This window comes from Micrasema longulum, unplaced genomic scaffold (assembly GCF_059751315.1).
Source record: "Micrasema longulum isolate JH-2025_06_02 unplaced genomic scaffold, ASM5975131v1 h1tg000248l, whole genome shotgun sequence".
In the NCBI taxonomy this organism is placed as follows: domain Eukaryota; kingdom Metazoa; phylum Arthropoda; class Insecta; order Trichoptera; family Brachycentridae; genus Micrasema; species Micrasema longulum.
Window position 1 is genome coordinate 25,488 of NW_028277453.1, and position 18,409 is coordinate 43,896.

Consider the following 18,409-nt stretch of genomic DNA (forward strand, 5'->3'; position numbering starts at 1 on the left):
TGAAACTTGAATTTTTGAAGTAAGGTTATGTTTTTCATTATATGAAGTGCCTTTTTCAGGGCAAATTATATAAAAATATCACGTGAGTTATCTCTACGCTTAAGTGATAAGAAAACCTTTATGATACCAGCGCATTTATTTTTCATAATATATTGGTTGCTGTTCGGTAATATGTATAATAAATAATTTGGCTTCACGTGTCGAAGATACCCCCTGATTATACATACATAAAGACGGGGTTTTTTGTTCAAGGCGCACGGATGGAACGCGGTGATATGTTTGACGCTGCCCGCGTAACTTTCGATAAGAATTGGCGCCTTCATATTCGTGAATGTATTATAATATATTTGTGAATATCGATCAGCCTTATTTGTATCTAAGCTCAAGCGGACAACTTCACAACACATCACAGCAATCCTTCCAGGCACCTTAAAACGTAGACTCCGACTATACATATTCGTTAAGTTCAAAACATGCAGATTAGAGTGAGCCGATGATGTATGATTTTTTTAAAATTTTTAGACATCAAAGAGAAAGGTGTCTTAAGTTTGCATTTTGGATCACATTGAACGTAAAAATTATTTGAATAAATATTCCATACTACTTTTGGCCCTCAACCGAGGTTTGAAGTTTATAACTGTCTGAATATTTTGTCAATTATCAATATCGATAAAATATTTTTTTTGTTAGTAAATATATAACTTAATCATATTACAAATTCGAACACGTTTTCAAACTACCGAAATGCAAAAAGTTTACACTCCGCGGAACTGATTCCGTTGAGCGCCTGGCTAATATTGACGAAAACGATGGCTCATTAAAGCAATGCTACTTATTTATTACAAAACAAAGTGCAACTCACGCCCTTAGATACTTTTTAAGATTAATTGCTCATTATAAAATTTAATTGGACTAATTTTCTTACTTAAATAAGAACTGACAGGCGGTTTAGCGCCATAAATTAACTTTTTCGAAAACTTCATGCTCTGGCCAAAAGTAGTACCAAATATATTTTTGATATTTTTTGCATTCCGAGCAATCCAAAAGGCAACTTTTTAAACCCCTTTAATTTCGAAATTCGGAAAAAATTCATCGGCCCACCCTAATGCAGATATTTTAAAATCTCTGTTAGATTTTAGTCGGAGCAAATTCATTAAATTTTTCAACTATAGATTTATTCGATGCATGATAGACATCACCACAATGGAATCAAGCAGTTGAATGAAAATTTGACTGACCGAATAACCCATCACGCTTGGGACCAACAGTTTGCAACTTAGGAGGGATGGGTTCACACTGACCCATTTTTTCAGACTGATGAGAGGTTTCATCGAGAACTTAGCCATTTTTGAGTTTTTTATGTTTCTGATGGTTATCTTTGACAGCATCAGCACTGACTGTTTTAGATCCCGGAGTCCAGAACCAACATGCCTCTGGTTATGCCGATTGAAAGAACAGTCAAGCAGCTGAACGTTATCACTTTGGAGATCAACATCTTTCTCATCAGTTTAAGAGGCAAATACTCTTGCTATTAGAGAGTATTATACCTTAATAATAGTGAACCATTGCTCAGGGGTTCCTGGTTTGATGTATTGTTATAACATAACGCCTTGAATATTTTGTTATCTATAATGTAATTAAATTAATTTTAATTTTAATTACTTTTAATTATTTATTTATTAATTCACACGCCTTAGGGCTTTTAAAAAAAAATAATTGGGAAAAGTAATAGTTCAGCATATTTACAGTTACATAAAGAAACATTTTACATCGCCTCCAAACCAATCATAGGTTTCAACAAATTATACAAAATAAGTAAAGAAATATAAAATACTCAAAATGTAAAACAAATTTTAAAATTAAAATGACTGCACATATAATAGTGTAGCGAGAGATTTTTAAAAAAATATACGTAGATCAATAAACGTAGAACTTTATATAATTGGTACACATATTATTTATATTTTAATGTATTTCATTACTTTATATTAGTTTTTTATTATATACAATACTATATTATTTATGTTTAAGTAACATGTATTCTTGGCACATATATATATACTTTATATTTGTATAATAACGATTTTTAATTTCTTACATTTGATTAGCTAGGCATTTATAATTAAGCAGTTTTAGTTTTTTTTTTGTTATTGTTCTATTAGTATAGAACTACTTACGCTTTAAAAGATTTTTTCTTTTAAAAGAAAAAGAAAAAATCTCCATCTTAGAACAGGCTGAGCCATGTTAGATGGAAACTATCCTAAACAGAGAACACTCCGTTTTCATTCTCTATTCACTAGTTTTATATAGATTCTCTGTTATTAAATATGTTAACTTATTTTATGCAATAAATTTATAAAATAAATAAATAATAGCAATACATTACACAAATATAATGATCACACAAAAAACATAAATATACTTGTAGTAAATGGGGTGGAATTAGGACGGGGGTGCATTTAGAGAGTAAAGAGTATAAGGAAGGGACGGGAGAGTTAAAAAATATACATATTTGGTATTATTTATAGTACCTGTCCAAGATGCATAATGAATTTTAAGTGTTAATTTCAGTGCTGAGAGCATGATATTTAAATAATTAATATTAAAATTGGGACTTGTGTACTAAACAAGACCTATGAAAAAAAACATGTTTGGTATATGATGATTTACTTATTGGTATATGAAATAGGTTTATATAATTATTGGGTGATTAAAATACCACTTGTAAATTATTTCGTCAGATGATAAAAGGCAACTAAAAGGATTTTGATTCATCCATATTCTTTAGACTGCTTTGGCACCTCGCAGTAGAATTAAATTCTCCCTTTATCAACCCCCAAAGTATATTCGTTCCTCTTGAGTAGAACTACAGAAGAATTTCATTTGACCAACAATTATTCCTCCCTCGATCTGTACACCACTACCCCATTTCAATATATCTTTCTTAGCAACTGTTTTATAGCCTTTTTATAGTACATCGATTCCTTTTTGTTCAGCTAAAAATGAATTATTTATTAAGGTGCTTGGTAATATTATCAAGTGAATGTATTAAGTCTGAACTGATTTTACCAAATAATACGAATATGTATAATTTTATATTAACTCTATACATATATATAGACTTTTGAAAAATATTAAAGTATAACAATACACATGCTTTTGTTAAAATAATGCAATTTATTTCAAATCAATTGTTGTAGTATTTTTTTTAGTACTATCGTGTTATATCTGGACGCATTTACGAAAAAGCAGATTTAAAAAAAAAAAAAAGATTAACTATTTAACATCAATTAATTCCGGAAACATTATAAGTATTTAAAACTCCCATATTCAATGCGACAACTATATTATACCACGCATATAAACGGAATGAAGATCAACAAAAAATAACAATAAAAAATACAGAAGTTAAAAAAAGACTCGATTATACGTTTCCATCGATTAAGAAAGGTTCGTCCGCCAATCTTTACCGTCACCCCACCATACCGTCAAATGTAAAAATTGTATCACTAAAAGTTTTTTTTTAAATGTAAAGTAATAATACATTCAGTATTGCATACAATCACTTCTGCAAAGTGCTCTTGAAGTATGATATTATGATAATGGCGCTATATAAGTTATCAGAAATTAAAAATCATAAAAATATGGAAGAGGGATATAGAAGAGGCCTATATCCAGCTGTGGAAGACAGAAGGCTTAAGAAGAAGAAGATAAGTTATCACTGATAATAATAATGGCAATCCAATATCAGCCTCAATCCCTCAGATGCCAATCAATATCGTTGGATGCCAACCCAATATTGTCAAATGCCAAACAAATACCATTAATGAACAAAACCAATGACGTCGTATGCCGAACTAATGCCGTCAAATGCCAAACTTATACCGTCGAATTCCAAACTTATACCGTCAAATAAAAAACTAATACCGTTAAATGCTATCCCGTTATCGGCAGATGTTTACCCAATTCCGTCAAATGCCAAACCTATACCGTTAATTGCCAGCCCGGTATCGGTAGATACCGACCCGAAATCGTCCAATGCCAAACAAATTCCGTCAAATGCCAAACCGATACCGTCAAATGCCAAACTTATACCGTCAAATGCCATAATACCGTCAGATGACAATTCGATGCCTATTCGAGTAAAACACATTAGCGCGGCCCAGTGGATGCAACGCAATCATAGTACTCCGTACCTAGTACCTACCACTTCCCCAGGCGGTTGCTTGCAGTTAGTACTGCGCTGTGGATGTTGGCGGGGGCGGGATGGGGGTGGGTTTATCGATCGGTACGTCCTGCGTTTCCCCAATGCTAGGGAGACTATATTAGGTAACATTATTTATAATTAGGAAACTCCTGTCAAATAAAACCGGAATAAAATATTAGGGCAAACCAGACCACGGAAATTTTGTTGAGTTTTGTTGATTCGGTGCCACCTTCCAATATTTTTACAGTACCAAACAGAATAAATTAGTTTCAATGTCAACAAGGTTTAAGTATGTCCAAATGCTTGCAGACTACCTGGATTTCTTCCCTAGGGAGTAATTCATATTTAAATTTATTTCAAAAGAGAGGAAAAACATTATTGAGACGGAAATATGGACGTCTAGGCTTTTACAGGGCTTTGACCTGTCGTTGGCTGGTTTAAGTGGCCACTTTACATACTGTGTAACATTCACCATTCTGCCCATGTTTCAACATCCACATTTCCTCAACTCTTCCATCTGTTGAAAGTTGAGGAAATGTAGATGTTGAAACATGGGCAGAATGGTGAATGTTACACAGTATGTAAAGTGGCCACTTAAACCAGCCAAATACAGGTCATAAGCCCTGTAAACGCCTAGACGTCCATATTTTCTTCTCAATAATGTTTTCCCTCTCTGTTGAAATAAATTTGAAAAGTTTCTATGGCCTTAATGAAAATTTACAGATTTAGATTATCATTATTCGATATTCAAAGGTAAAAAATAAAGATACGGAAATAATATTTTTAGGTATGTTTTTTTATAAATTGGGAATCCAAATAAATGAAATCAATTTATAATATCAGGGTAAAGCAGATAAACAAAACTTCTTTGAAATCTCTTCATTTTGGCCAAAAACTCCCTCTTCAACTACTTCTGGACCGCGTATTTTAGAAAAGAGGATGGAACGCCGCATAAATACAATAAAGACTTTAAAAAAAAAAAACACTGCGGTCATGTCCAAAGAATGGACACCACGTGACTCTTGACTCCCTTATATTTCACTACATAATCAGCAGCATGCGACTCGTCCTCGTAGAAGACTTCCCAAAGATGGAAGGGTAGCTGGGAATTTATCTCACAGATGGAACAACAATACTCTGGAGAACAGACCATATAGGTTTATGGCAAGAATGAAGAAGAAGAAATACAAACTATTGACAAAAGTACATAAATCTATATAAAATAATAAATTGTGATTATTTAACCAATGTCAAATGTATTGTTTGTGAACCATAATAAATAAAATAAATAAAAATAATAATAGTAATAATTTGCTGATTTATAAAGCGCCATTTTTGTGAAAAATCACCTCAAGGGCGCTTTACAATTGTATACTTAAACTTACATTCAAACTAAGCTAAACTGACATATAATATTTTCTGATTTAAAATTGAGGGTATGATAAACTAAAGAAGTGACATTTTAGTTGGAATCTGAACTGACTGGGACTGTCGATGATTCGTAAGTTTGAAGTCAATTGGTTCCAGGCAGAGGGGCCGGCAACGGCAAAAGCACAATCTCCGAACCGACTTAAATATAAATTGTCAAAGAAAAATGTTTTGGACTGAGAAGGAAAAAAAGAAAAAGGGTGTTTTTTGTGGATTAACTCATTACCTGCTTCCCTATTCCTCATCCTTCAGTATGTATAACATAGTCTACTTTTATTTACAAAATTTTTAGTTTGTCCAAATGTTGGTAGACAAAATACTGGATTTCACCCCCATAAGTGTCATTAAAATTGTTGTAATTTATTTACTAATATTCAAGTTAATTTGTGCAAGCCTTATATCCCTATTAAAAAACAACTGTTATTTTTTATTTATTAGGTTTTTTCATGTATGGCTTTTGATATATTCATATTTTGTTTTTCGGTACAAATTTTTGACAAACTCTTCTTTTGAACAGTCCGTTTGGTGGTTGGAAGATATTGCTTTTAGAAATAAGTCCGCCAAAGCACTTATTCTTTGTACTTGAAGAATAATAATCATTACTGGAATTATTGTAAGAAAATTTAAGTATTTTGTGAAGAAAAACCGCAATTATTTTCATTGTTTTACACAAAAATAGACAGTTTTATTAATTATAGACGTTCTTTTACTATGAAAAAGCAATTTAAAACTGCCCGTTTTATCTGCAAAATTCACATTTCATATTCAGTAATTGATTAATCCAGAATGTGTCAAAGCAGTGTCCAGATAAAGCATTGAACATTCGTCGAACAATATATTTCTAAATGACTACGAATATATAAAACATTTGCTTTTACCGAAGATTGGCTAGAAAACGAATGCAATCGGAATGCAATTCGAGCCGAAGGGAATCCGACAGTTTGTGCGGGAATTCTCGGGAATAGGAGGAATTTCAAATATTCCAGCTTTAATCACGCCTCTAAAAAGCTGGATGGAAAATTATGAAACCACCTGATGCTTGGGATGGATGATAAAGTGGAAAGTAGGTCGCATTTTCAATGAAAGGCATCGTCTAATATCTCAGAATATATGCACTCGACCATCGTGAAAGCACGATTTAAAATTATAAATACTTTTACAAAATATCAGTACAGTCCAGTGACAGTAAGTAGTATAACTACGCAAAATATGTAATTATCTAAAGTGACAAAAAAATTGAGAATGAAAATGTTTTGCATATGTCCAAACACGTAATGAAGCAAATATTAACTATACATAGATTACCAGACAACCGTTCATCGAAGAGATTTTACTATCTTAGGACCAAAATTATACCATTCATCGGATCATGGCTTGTAAGTGTGGGAAATTAAATATGCAAAATGTCCTCTTACGCGGTAAAAATTAGTGTAGTAAATTGTATCGCGAGGTTCTTTGAAAATAGATAAAAAAAAATGTAAAAATATTTTTATAAAAACGGACTACTTTGAATGACGTCACTTCTTCCAAATCAACCAATGATAGAGAATTGTGAATGATTTTCGGTTAAAGGGAAGCCAATTCACCAATCAGCAGAACTTCTCGAAGATTAGTATTTTATTTCACACCTGTATATATTTTAAAGAAATGTATTTACCATTGTAAAATGGAATTAATACGTCCGTAAATAAATAACAGAACTGGCGACGTCTTACGCTGAGTAATTTCAAAAAAACAAAATTTTGGAAAAATCGTAGCGCTGATACAAAGAATATATTTTTTTTTAATTTGGCTTATTTTGATAGTCTATTAAAAAAATATAAAAATATATAAAAAATAAAGAACTGTGACCGTCTTCATTATCTGTTGAGGTTTCTTTAGTTCTTTCAATTCACAAAAGTCAACAGATGGAAGAGTTGAGGAAATGTAAATGTTTAAACATAGACAGAATGGTGAATGATACACAAAGTGTAAATGACCACTAAAATCAGCCATTGACATGTCATAAGCCATGTAAATGCCCAGACTTCCATATTCTTTTCTGAAAATGTTTTCGCTTTCTGTTGCAATAAATTTACTTCAGCATTTGAACGGTACGGTTAGAATTTTAGAAGTTATTAGTAGACGAATAATAATGCCCGATAAAGATATTTCTGAATGAAAATAAAATGAACAAAAGATAAAATACAAAATGTCCCTTTACCCGGTGAATACACCCCTTTGAAACATAGTCAATGTTTTTTTAGGGCGGGAATTTGGCCATAATGCCATGTTTCTATAAATTTTTCATCGTTGCGAAGAGCTTTTCACGTTCTCGTATAAACAATAGGCGATTTAGTGAAAATGTTTTGTAACTTGGTGGGGGCTGATTGTTCCAGAAACAAAGGAGCACTTTTAGATAAATCCTAAATAAAACAAGATGAACGCAGCGGAACAAAAGAATGAAGATTGGCCAAAACAATAAAAATCTGCTTAATAGAGATACGAATTATTAATCATTTGATATCGTTTTTGTATTGTACTCTGCGTTTTTTTGAATAAGTGTATTTCATTGATACCGAGACTGCATAGGTTAGGTAACACTTATGGAACGGCTGCAGACATTCTGTCCAATTCTTTACTATCTTATGAGTCTACAATATCACGTTTATTTGTAGCTGCTCGTCAAACTATTATTGACAATTCAATTCCATAAATTAAAAAAAAATACTTGTTTATTTTTATTACCTCATACTTGTTTTTTATTTTTTACTATTATATCAAATTGCATAGTAGTATTGGCAAATACGCATTTCATAGATACATATTTTTATTTCTTATTTTTTCGTGAAAATATATGCTTGCTTGTTTATTAATTTAACTTAAATTTGTCTTTCTTGCTTACCGTAAAACTTTATTTATTGTTTGTTTTACAGAATTTATTTCATAAGCTTATATCTTTGCATTTTTTGTTTATATGCTTACAGTTTTTTCTTGCATATCTTTATTATAATTGTTTTTTTTTTACTTAACGTATATACGTTAAACTTTTTATTATATCCTTTCTAACTAATTTCACATATTTTTTCTGTATATTCTGTGTTTATTATTTAGTATGTTAGCATGTTTTTAATTTTTATTTTTTGTAAATGCTTTTTGGGCGTTAATGAACAAAATAAATAAATAAATTTCCACTGCAAGTTTTTTTTAACTAATTTTGTATCATGCGCAGTCCGTCCATATATTGGATGGAACCAATGCTACCCTCAAAATTTAACCTTTGAACTATCAGTACCATTTTTTCTTATTTGATAAAATCAGTAAGTTCACTTATCTTTTGAATAACTTCAACAAACGTTTTTTTAATTAGTTTGTCGTTTTTATTGATTATATATGGGTTTGAGGTTCATTTATGAGTAACTTCTACAAAATTGCAACAACCCCACACACAACCTTCCAACTACGCAGTTATGCGCGTACTGGTGTAAAATACACAGCTTTCGGTCTGATTCTGAAATAAGGAACTGCGTTAGCATTTTAGTTCCTTTGAGACGGTCTTCCTGTAATGAGTTTCACAAGCTCACGCAGGCAAAAAATGGGGTTTTTATTATCTGAAACCATTTCTAACATACTATTCCGGGTTTAATTTTATTGTGACGGTTTTAAAACAAATTTAGCTCTTAAATCGGTTGACAAGATAGTATTAACTATTTTATGCTAAAATTATGGCATAAAATTCTTTCTTTTAAATTGCGTTTGGTTTTTTTCAGAGCACTTATTTAATTTTTTGTTTTAGAAATAGCGATACAATTGTATTTATAAATGCACCAAGTACCAAGTGATCGCTTACCTAATCGAAAATCTCACCACACGCCCCTGTTTTGTATTAATTTTGTTACTAAATTTATTAAATTATTGTATATTAAATTATTTTATATTAAAAATTACAAAACTAGAGCTTCAAACAATAATTTAATGCATTTTTAGTTTAGAACCCAGAACTTACTCCTAATTATGTATCTTTAATCTCAATACGAAAATATTTTTTTTTTCAAAATTCTTAAATTTTGTACCTATTACTCATTTTGATAATAATTTGAAACTCGAGCAAGAAATACTAAACAAAACCGGCTTTAATTTTTTATTGTTTTTTTTTAAATAATAAAATCCACAAAAAATACTGAAAGGTTCTGTCCGTTTTCTAAATGAAGACAACAAGAGAACACGATAAAAAAATACATCAAATTATTCAATAATTCATAGCATCTTATCGTACACTGCGCTAATATCGCTTGAACGAGACCAGAAGAAGGTGTCGAAAATGCTCAGTTTTGTCTGCTTAACATTCCATTTTTAAGGCTTACAACCAAATAAAACAATATGTGTAACGTAAAAGCAAAAACAATATCTTGTAGAACAAAAAATTTTCTTTCGAATGAAAAATTTTCTTTCGAATGAAAAATAATCTTAACCATTTTATTTTGAGTTTCTTTTGGTGCTCATTTTTAAATTTGTAAAAAAATGGACACAATTTATGCAAACGGTTATAAATTCAAATTACTTGGTACACTTCTACTTATGTATTTAAATAATTAGCAATTTCACCCTCTAACGGGCATCTCCAGAGTGGTAAATATTCTATAAAAATCTAAATGTTTTCTTTATTATTATATATTTTATTAGTTTCTGATGAGTAAAATAAATTAACGTGCAATAAAACGAACACACAAAAAAAAACGTAAAAAATTATAATCCGTTAGGGTTTATGCGTATACATTTTAAATAAAATAAAATATATCTATATAAAACAAAATATTTTGGTGAATAAAAAAAAAACTTTTCTTTTCTGAAAAAGAAAGCAAAAAATATCATTTTAATGACATATTAAATGATATTTTTTTCCATAAAACAAAACAAATCCGAGTATTTGAATGAATTTTTATATTTATTTAGACATTTTTTCGGATGGACTTGTACCAAAAAAGTTTTCTTACCTTCAGAAGTTTGTTTCATGTACAAAGGGAATCCTTGGATTTTTTCATCTGAAAAAATAAAATTTTAAAAAGTTAACACAACTTGATAATTATTTTGAATTATTCATTAATATTGTTACAGGGATGGAGAACAGCTTTGATAAGATAATACGGAAAACAGTGATAGAGCTTAGAAAAAGCTATAACATAATATTTTGTTGCAAACGTTAGTAATATCACGTATAAAATGTCACATCCTGAATATTTGAGTTTTTTCATTCACTTCCCTCTTTTTTTCCCTCTTAACCCCCTCCTCTCTTTATAGTGAAGTGTAGATATTTAGTTCATTTTGATTTCTAAAATATATATGTATACGTACATCAATTTTTTGTTTTAAAGTAAAAATATTATAATATAATATTTTTAATTGAATCGGCATTCACTTCGTAACACTTCATTATAAATTATTATGAAAATAAAACTATGTTATCAGTGTTACACAATTTTATTCTTTTACAAGAACACAACTATAGTTTCGGGAGAGCAATCCTCCCATCGACGGGTGATATGAAACTAATATAATTAACACAGAATATTGTTCACAATGTCATCGAATCTAAACAAAAAATAAACAGATTAATCAGTGAAACTTAGAGCAGGGGGGTTTTATTCTATAGTTAACCATAATTGTGTTCTTGTAAAAGAATAAAATTGTGTAACACTGATAACAAAGTTTTATTTTCATAATAATTTATATTATAATATGTTTATGTACTACTGATTTTCTCAAATTGAACGGTGTGAATAGGTAGAGAAAATACCTTAAGACAATATGCCCACCTTATGCATGTGTATGTAACTGTATTTGTATATAAAGTGTTTAAATAAATAAATAAATAAAAAATTCCCCTGAATTGCAATAAACGTCCAATTTAGTTCTCTTTATTTTTAAAATCGTAAAGAGCACATTAAAACAACATATGTCTTTATATTACACCCTAGGAAACCCTTATTTTTCATGTTCTAAGCTTCCAAAAGGTGAGAATGTCCTACTATCTATTTGTGGTACCCTTTGTGTGTATAAAAAGTTCCCTCACTCTTATGACGTCACCACAGGCGTTGCATATAAACAGCCTTAAAGGCGCGTCCTTTGAATTTCCAACCAGTTTGTTTATTTCAAACATTTTACTTAAGGTATGATATTCACAATACGCCATGTGAACGGCATCAAACAGAGCAAAGGAAATATTGCAAAACCCTCCGAGAGTCAACGCAAAATCCTACAAGCTCGTATTTTTAAGGGTACCTAGCGCGAGTATGCCATAGTGAAAACGTAGTTTCTGTGAAATGGTTTTGTGATTTAACTCCTAATGTAGTACCTACAATAATTATTATGTATTAGCGAACAAAAATACTTTCTAATAATGTATGTGCAAAATCACTCGCAAACGAGTGGAGGCGTATAAAAAAAAAAAATAATAATGTATGTGAAAATATTTTTTCTTTCAGTAAATTATTTTTTTATGTACAATTATCTTCATTGATTTTGATAAAATTATAAATAAAGTTGTCAATAAAACCAAAAATTGTGAATATTATACCAATGTCATATGTATTGTTTGTAAACCATGATAAATAAAATTAATAAAAATATGATGTAACAGTAAAAGCAAAATAAAATAAAGACTTAATAATAATAATATTTGGCTGAATTATATGGCGCCATTTTTGTGATAAATCATTTCAAGGGCGCTTTACAATTGTATACTTAAACTTACATTCTAACTAAATTAAAGTGACATTTTATATTTTCTGATTTAAAATTGAGGGTATGATAATCTAAAGAAGTGAGATTTTAACTAGGATCTGAACTGACTGTGACTGTTGATGATTCGTAAGTTTGAAGGCAATTGGTTATTTTGATCAACGAGCGCTTTCGCCTAAGTAGGCATCTTCAAGACTGGTGTCCAAGACTGGATGCCTAATTAGGCGAAAGCACTCGTTGGTCAAAATAATAAAAAAAGTCAAACTAAACCAAAAATTTTTATTGATAACTTTATTTATAATTTGATCAAAATCATTAACAATTGAGTTTTATCAAGAAATATCATAAAAATACATCAATATTACAATTATTTTCATTTTATTCACAATATGATTATTTATCATTCCATGTCTGCTCCCTAGTTGGAGTATATGGTGTCCACGAAGACCCTCCGGGCATCTCTGTCGGCTGCCAGCTCCTGGGCATCCTTTAAGTCAGGTTCGCGTCTCGTAGTTCTGACATGAACGGCCGACGAACAGTCAGGAGTGGACGTCCAGGACGATGAGAAACTGATGCCTTATAAAGTAGGCAAGCGTGGTTAAGGCTCTCAGGAGGCATATGCAGTACATGGCCAAGCCAACCGCATCGCCTCCGCTTGATGACAGTTGTCACCGGAGTTTGCTGCGTCCGTTCTCTTATTACTTCATTTCGCACAAATTCAAACACAATACAAGAACGCAAATATTTAATTTATTTTAAAAAAACATTTGCTATTACAGCACACAAAATATAACTGATATTTTGTCCCGATAAACCAAAAGTGCACCTAATGGTATAAGGTATAATAATACTTTTTGTTTATTGTTATCTTTACATGTAAAATTCTTCTGTACGTTTGATGTCACTGAACTTTAACTAAACGGCTTAACCGATTTACGTGCGGTTTTCAGCGAAATGTAGATCTTTGCACTGCGCGTGTTCGTAGATATTAATATCTTCAATTGAATCTGTAAAAAAAAGTTAGAAGCATAATTTTTTTTTTCATCGACCTACCAGGGTTGCATTCGACGAGAATGCATTTACAAAAAATTTGAAGGATGATGTTTTTTTGTATTTAAAAAGTTTGTTTTTGAATGTTTACAGACAACATTCGTTTTTTATGGATCTCAATCAGATTCCTTCTTTACATTCCTTATAATTTCTTCCGTTTATTTCTTTTAACTGGATTTTGGCAATACTAAAATAATATCAATCGCATTCATGAATAAGGTGCATTTGACAAGTGAGTTTGAAATTTGCAAAAATGATTCTTTATTTGAAAATTAATTATTTTATTATTTTAAATTCAACCATAAACAAGTACCTAGGTACCTACTTAAATTCAATATTTGAAAATAAATATTTTTTAGTTTTGTAATTCAATTATTAACAAGTACCTAGATACCTGTTTACCAATAAAAACTATTTTTCCAATGTATTAGCAGGCAAGCAAACGTTTTAGCAGAACAACGGCTGTCGGGTCCGCTAGTGTACCTATAAACTAGTTCGGTAAAAACTCGGCGCTATTAGGTATAGTATTTTACTTATTACGATCTACGAACTTTTGATTGTTTGGAAACATGCTTTTGTCATTTAGTAAATATTTTAGGATAAATGTTAATTTGAAATTCATGTTTACAAAAAAAAATTTTAAAAAAATGTAAATGTACTATAATATATACGTAGTAGATGTATAAGTAAACGTTCGTTCTACATTATTATGAAAAAAAAAATGTTATTAGTGTTACACAATTTTTATTATTTTACAAGAACACTACTACAGTTTCGGGAGAGCACTCCTCCCACCGACGCGACGGGTGAGTTTCACACCACCCGTCGATGAGAGGAGTGCTCTTTCGAAACTCTAGTTGTGCTCTTGTAAAATAATAAAAATTGTGTAACGCAAATAACAAAGCCTTATTTCCATAATAATTTATAATAAAGAGTTACAGAGTGCATGCCGATTCAATATACAATAAAACGTTCGTTCGTTTGAACTAGGCAATCAATTAAGAGTGATGTCGAATCATTATTTATTAACCATTGGCGTTGTGCCCTTTGCAAGGTCGTTTAGAGCCCTACTGAGGAATGATTCAACCCTTATAATATGTTGAAACCAGGCAGTCCTAATTTTATGAATAATTTTCTAAAATTGCTGCTAGTCGCCAGTATCTAACATCATCAAAATTTAAGAAGCTATTCTGCCTATTATCCGAGTCGAATCTTAATAAAATATTATATATACCTATTTTGATTTTTAAACAAAATATTAATGTTTTTTTAAATATGCATTTTAAACGCCTTCAGCGAGCTTTCATATAAAAAAACACATTTTGTTTAATATAAATAAATAAAACCAAAAAAAATACTATCTAAATTAAACCAAAAAACAATAATGGTACTCGAACACAAAACACTTAAATGACCCAACAAATTATTCTACCTTTGAAAAAGCAAAATATGTTCCGTAGCATATGTTTAGACGAGTGAATATAATAATTAGTGCTAGATTTGTTAACATAGAGTAGCGTTTCCTGTGTTTGTCGCCTACGAGTTTGACGACATTAAAAGTAATAGGATTCGTCAACCGAGAAAGTTTATAAATTATTTAACTTTTTTTACATACATATTTAAATATTACCCGGCTGATTCTAATCATAACCATGTTCAAACGTAGACAGAGTAATGTTACATAGTGTGTAAAGTGGTCACTTAAACCAACCAATGACAGATCATTAACAATGTAAATGTATTGATTTAATTATATTTAGCTCATACCACCCCTTTTCATGATCTTAATTTAATCAACATGAATGAGTTAGTATTAATATTGAGAAATAACGCGTACATTTTCCTACAATTCGACAAATCAGTTAATGAAAAGGGCCAATTGGTACAGGTTTTCAATTGAGAGTTTTCCCTTAGTACGAGGTTCATATAACCCTTATTTAAACAAGTATAAGGCTGAAAATGTCATTATTTCGTGTGAGAATATCTATAAAATGGCTACTTAGGTGTAAAAGGGTTCACGTATAGAATTAGTTATATGTTTAAAGTGTGAATTACCCAATATTATAGGAACACAGGTATCCGGGTTCAAAGAGGGTTCTTCGTGTTACGATCCAGCGATAACACACCTCACAAGTATCTGAGTAGAGTACTGGAAATGGAGAGTAAGGATAAAGTATATGTGATGAGTTTATAAACAAAATATTAAGAATTTTGATGAAAATTTAATTCGTTGAAAAGATATTTAACACTTGTTTTTTGCTTTAAATGAGTATGAGTAATATAAAAAAAGGTGAAGCTGTTTCATTGATTTGTTTTGATGTATCCATTTTCACAAATAATTTTAGTTATATACATTTATGACACAACTTTCTACTCAATCGGACTTAAATCCTGTATTGAGTTGGGAAGAACAAATTTAATGTTACAATAATATATTACAACAGTAATAAGGGATCTTTCGGTTTGTATTTAATTATTTACGTGGGTATTTTACTCGTTATTATATAAAACGTCAAAAAAGATGAAAAAATAAACTTATACAAAAAAATTAAACAAACAACATGTGGGTTTAAGTGATACTGAAAAATTAGTAAAATGTATACCTTACTATTCATTTTATTTTTACAAATCTATTAGATTTTTTAAATATAAATTAAATTTAGGATAAACATCGCATTTCTCTCCGGCAATTAAGTCATTAAAAAAAACATAATCAGAAAAACTCTTTGATTTTTCATAGGTCAAATTCAGTAAGCCCAAAGTAACAATAAGAACAATTCAATTTTTTGATATTTCTAGATTACTGCTGCTTCTACCATTTACCCATAGTGGGAAGGTAGAGAGGATGGACCACACACGTCTATCCTGACATACTCTGCTAGCTTATTTCACAATCATAAATATTGTCATACATGTCCCCTACGATTTTATTTATCTGATCATGACCATTCATTCTCGCCATATAGGTTTATATGTTTTCGTCATCCATTAGTTGTACATGACCAAACCATCTCAGTTGCCCTTTGGTAAGATAATTCATAAGTAAAGTTTCAACAGAGGTAATCGCTTGTCGCAGATTCGCACTTTAGCCTGATTTCATCATTCGTAACCCTATCATACAATGATTTCCCACGCATTCATCTTCGAGATCGTATTTCGACCGCGTTCACTCTGCTTTCATCCCTCCTCGGCCAGCTCCATGGTTCGTATTAGGCCTAAGACTTCGTTGTGCACCGCCAGTCTAGCTTCGATTGTAATATTTTATTAGCTTAATGCACCATTCATTTTGTTGACCGCATTCACTCTCGTTTCAACGCCTTTTTTCACTCCTCCATCTCTTGAAAACATGATTCTCAGACACACAAATACTTCGACTTGTTCAAGACATTCGTTGGTTACATTGAGCCCGTTTATTAATTCAAAAAAAAAACAACAATAAAATTGAATTAGATATATAAAAAAATAAAATGCTAAATAATAATACTGTGTTCATCGAATTTGATGTCTGTTTCGTACACCTTGAGGCGTGAGCGGACGAACTATTAAATTCACGAAACAACAAACGTAAATTTTGATGGTTAATGAAATTCCGTAAGATGTTTTCCTTGTAAAGGTAATTCGGAAAAGTAATTTTGTTTTAAGGGCACCTTTAAGTGGAGTACTTACCTGAAGAGCATCATGTGTAAACATTGCTTTACAATGTAAGGAAACCTTCAGCAAATTTTAAGCCCTTTGGACACAGCGAGGGATCTAATAACAGCCCTTAACCACATGTTATATTTTCTTATATGTACCCAAAGCGTTTCTGTACGCACTTAAGTCATTTTCATCCTATCAAGATGTAAAGAAATTACTTTGTTTGTTATGGTTCACCAATTTCGGTTAATGATTATAAAGCTATTAGTTTTATAACATATTAATTGTACCTATTTGCAAAAGGCAATAAGCAAGTATCGTAAGTTTTTGTAAGTCGAAATTCTAGTGGGTATTCTGTTTATTAGTTTATGAAAAATGATTAAGTAAGAATTAACTGGGGTTTGTTTTTAATTGACATCGTTTACTGTGTACATCCGGTATTTTATTTCTACCTGTCTAAGAATAAAGCAATGATAAAAAATGCTTAACAATCAGCAATAACATTAAACAAACACGTAAAGGAAATGCTATTCAATTCATTGAAATACGTATTGTTTCTACCAGTTTAGGATTCAATGATCCATTTTAAGAACGAAAAGTAATACGTAGCTGACGAAAAGTTACGTTTAAAATATATTTTACACGTTTACTACGCTATAGTGTATTTTTTACCCCAATGTGGAAAATCTTTAATCCTTAAAAAATAATCCAGTAAAACTTAATTAAAGTTATATTTAAAAAAAAATAATACCAAAATACTGATGTTCTTTGGAAAATTTAAAGTTATTAGAATATAAATCAGTTTACCATTTTAACATATAAATAATTAAAGAAAAACATAATTGAATTCAAAACATACTTAAAACTCAAACATATTGTAAGAACATACATGTTTAAACGAAATTGTTTCCAATACATACATGGAAATTCAAAAATATATCAAAATCTCAAATATTAAAAATATTATTATCAAAGCAAAAAAAAATGCACACGTATACTTCAATTAAATTTAAAAACGCAAACCTGTCAAAGAAAAAATAGGACAAAACAAAATCGAATCCTATACATACTTAAAACTCTAAAATAATCTGAAAACCGCAAATATTTAAATGACTGTTGACAAATAGAACTGAATTGAATACATACAACAACTAAACACGAAATAATGTAAAATATTTTATTTTTAACAAACGAAAATAAATTAAATAGTTTTATTGAAAATTGATATTTTATGGGGATACGAATAACAAAGTAGTTGGGTAATAAAAAATATACACATTTATTATTTACTTATAGTGATTATATTACTGATCAAATATTTCGAAATACGTTCCACCTTCAAAGTACCAATTTGATAATGCATTCGCGTAT